Source organism: Mizuhopecten yessoensis, unplaced genomic scaffold (genome assembly GCF_002113885.1).
Source record: "Mizuhopecten yessoensis strain PY_sf001 unplaced genomic scaffold, ASM211388v2 scaffold3217, whole genome shotgun sequence".
In the NCBI taxonomy this organism is placed as follows: Eukaryota; Metazoa; Mollusca; class Bivalvia; order Pectinida; family Pectinidae; genus Mizuhopecten; species Mizuhopecten yessoensis.
In genome coordinates, this window is record NW_018404934.1 from 125,367 (window position 1) to 129,312 (window position 3,946).

Sequence of the window (3,946 nt, forward strand, 5' to 3'; positions counted from 1 at the left end):
CTTCTCACACAAACTGAGTTTGGCTACTGACCTGTCACATACATTTTGTGTAGAGATTAGGAAGCCAGTGGTTTGCCTGGATAGCATTTCACCTGATAATGAATTGATATGATATTACACTGTAACCATGTTATTTGTCAGTCCCAGATCAGGCCTTTGAGCTAGGCACACGTTTATGTTAACCCGTGAGGAAAAAATTAACATTCAACACAACTATTGGCCATTATTATTTGTATCCGGGAAACAACACATACAAATGCGTGCGTTATGCACATTATTGTCGGGCATGGTTAAATTTATAACCTTGATTTTTTTAAACGTTTGTTTTATTCAACAGCTGTACTAGTTTTAATACAGACTTTTTATCAGTATTTTTTTAAAAGGAATTTCACAAAATGTTCTTGATAAATCATACTAAATTAATGTCATACTCATCTTCAATATTGTGTCAACAATTACAAAAGAAACCCCTTAATTCGTATTTACCTGTCTCAAACAAACAGACGATGTGCTGAAAATTATGTTAGTAGAACTAGATAAGTGTGATCATTTGGACGAATGTTTTTTCTTTAATTTGGTCCGGTGTAACATGAAAAAATGACCCGCGTAGAAAACCTACCCGGAGTCCAAATTTGACGTAGAAATCTTACCCGGGCATCCGTACAAAACTCACCCATAACCGTTGAAAAATGACCCAAAATCCGGGTCAGATTTCTACGGAATTGTTTTTGTAACATTATGTAAATTTGAAATTGTTCCTATAATCTGATCCAGTGAGATCCAACGTAAGTAAAAATACGATTTTTCGTCCAGAATGCTTGGTTTTATTCCAGGAAGATCCAGGGAGCTGTCCAAATCCAAATGTTTGGGAGTTATGTCTAAATACCGGTATATTGTTCGGGTTACACACACAACCTCACACCCTCACACACAACCCCTCCCCGAAAAAGAAATGAAATTTGAGGTTTCTAAAGGTCTTTTTCTGTGAGCTTTTTTTCTATTTTATTATATGGCCTCTATAACGAACCTTACAAGAATTTGCAAGGGAGTTTTTTCAACCATGATACAAGAAAGGGTCATATTATGGAAGAGAATTTTGTGTAGAGTTTAAAATAAAGATTTTTAATTGAAAGGATGATATGTAATATGTTCTTGTGATTTTTGCCTCAGCCTATTTTTCTTTATTTCATTAAGCAAGTGGGTTCAGATTTTAAATAATCTGTACACCGTTGGATCTATAATGAAACAAAAAAATAATAATTCCCTGCATATGGATACATGGTTTGACAATACGGCACTTCGCAATTATGTCACAGCGCGGGACCCCGCGAAAATGTACGGCGCGGGCCGGCGATTGTGTTACACTTGCTATATAAATGTGCAAAAAAACATGCCAGAATGCAATAAACCATGCGATAAAAAAAATTTGGCGCGCTATATCATTGTATTAGATTTAACATAGAACAAATGGAAGTCACGACGGAGGAAATAAGAGCATATCTGAAGAGAGGAAAATATCCTAAAAAGAAGTCTGAAACGAAAATACGAAATTTTAGGAGAAATGCAGAACGTTCTGTTTGTAAGGCGAAGATGATAATTTATTCGAAAAGGTGAAAGGCAAACTTTTGAGAGTAGTTAGCAGGAAGGAAGATGTATCTTACATCATTCGTAACGTGCACGTGGAACATGGAGCCCATCTCTGAATAAACAAAACGAGAGTATAGTGTATAACAATGTTGCGTATAGCACGGCACCACCGACAGTGTCTTTATTTTGTCAAATGAGGTGTTGATTATATTAATAAGGAATATATGAAAATTGTCGCAGACTCTCCACCAATCGGAAATTAAAAACGTTTTCTACCATGAAAAAACGTTTGGGGTACAATTTCTTCGACCATGAAAAAATGACCCGGGTGCATTTTCTACAATTAAAAAAAAAACCGGGTACGTTTTCTACCATGAAAATGTGACCCGAGTACATTTCCTACAATGAAAAAAACGACCCGGGTACATTACTTACCGTGACAAAATAACCCGGGAACATTAATTACAATTTCTTTTTTTTACTATGAAAAAATAACGCGACTACATTTTCTACCGTGAAAACATACCAGCCAACCCTCCCTTTCACATATTCGTTTTGCTGGAAAATCGTTACATTCTGATATTTACGGAAAATTTGACGAAATGAATAGATGTGAAGACAATCAAAGACAAATCAGCAGAAACAGTCCTGAAACATCTCGTGGAGTTTGGGTGCGTGCATTGTGTACCTCATGTTGTCATTACAGATCAGGGCTGCGAGTTTTGTAATATCATAAATGACACTTTTTGTAAAGTGTTTGGCATAGACCATTTAATAGCATCTGCATTTCATACACAGACTGGGGGATTAACCAAAAGACTCAACAGAACTCTGTGCGTATCACTGTTAATGATAATCAGAATCATATGAACGTTAAACTTTCGTTTGCTTTTTCGCATAAAGAACATCAGAGCACGTGTCAACGAAGATAGATCCATTATCTTTGGTGTACGGCAGAAAAGCCAGATTGCTAATATTGAACTGGATATACCAGCAGTCCAAACATAAACCTCTGACGCAGACCCTTTAAAGTCAAGAATTGATACATTTGTTGCTCTTGCCGATGGGAGAGAAGTGGCAGAATATCAAATATGCACAACGAAAACAAAAGTTGTATCATGACAAAAATAAAATAAAAAGCAGTATTCAAGGTTTGTGACAACTTACTGCTACATAGCTCAAGAAAGGCAACCAAAATCTTTTAGTCTTAAAGGACATTGTTTATCTTTTAATAGACAAGAGAAATGTGTATGATCGAATTGCCCATGTAACTTTTAAGATATTTTGAAACCTTAAATAATTTGATATGTCCCTTGCCCATAGGCAAGAGGCATACACAACCATAGAACTATTTCAATAAAAAGATGATCTAGTAATACTTTCAATGTACTACTCAATGTATCAAACGAGTTCAATACTTGCATATAACACGAGCATTTAGCCTAGTGGCATATCAAATTATTGGACGAGTTTAATAAATTTCGTATTATGTGAAGAACTTTTGATCAGAAAATCTACAAGTCACTATTCATATATGGAAATCTAGCAAAGACAGTAGTGTTAATCCACGGTTGTGTTATGATGTTTATTGCATAGTCATATTACACAAGATAATTTGATCATATCAATGCCACTTACAAACCATCATCCCTTCAACGTATTTAAAGAACTCATGTTTAATTCNACGAATATGTACAGCGCGGGCCGGCGATTGTGTAACACTTGCTATATAAATGTGCAAAAAAACATGCCAGAATGCAATAAAGCATGCGATATTTTTTTTGGCGCGCTATATCATTGTTTTAGATTTAACATAGAACAAATGGAAGTCACGACAGAGGAAATAAGAGCATATCTGAAGAGAGGAAAATATCCTAAAAAGAAGTCTGAAACGAAAATACGAAATTTTAGGAGAAATGAAGAACGTTCTGTTTGTAAGGCGAAGATGAAAATTTATTCGAAAAGGTGAAAGGCAAACTTTTGAGAGTAGTTAGCTGGAAGGAAGATGTATCTTACATCATTCGTAACGTGCACATGGAACATGGGGCCCATCTCTGAATAAACAAAACGTGAGTATAGAGTATAACAATGTTGCGTATAGCACGGCACCACCGACAGTGTCTTTATTTTGTCAAATGAGGTGTTGATTATATTAATAAGGAATATATGAAAATTGTCGCAGACTCTCCACCAATCGGAAATCGAAAACGTTTTCTACCATGAAAAAACGTTTGGGGTACAATTTCTTCGACCATGAAAAAATGACCCGGGTGCATTTTCTACAATTGAAAAACGACCCGGGTACGTTTTCTTACATGAAAATGTGACCCGAGTACATTTCCTACAATGAAAAAACGAC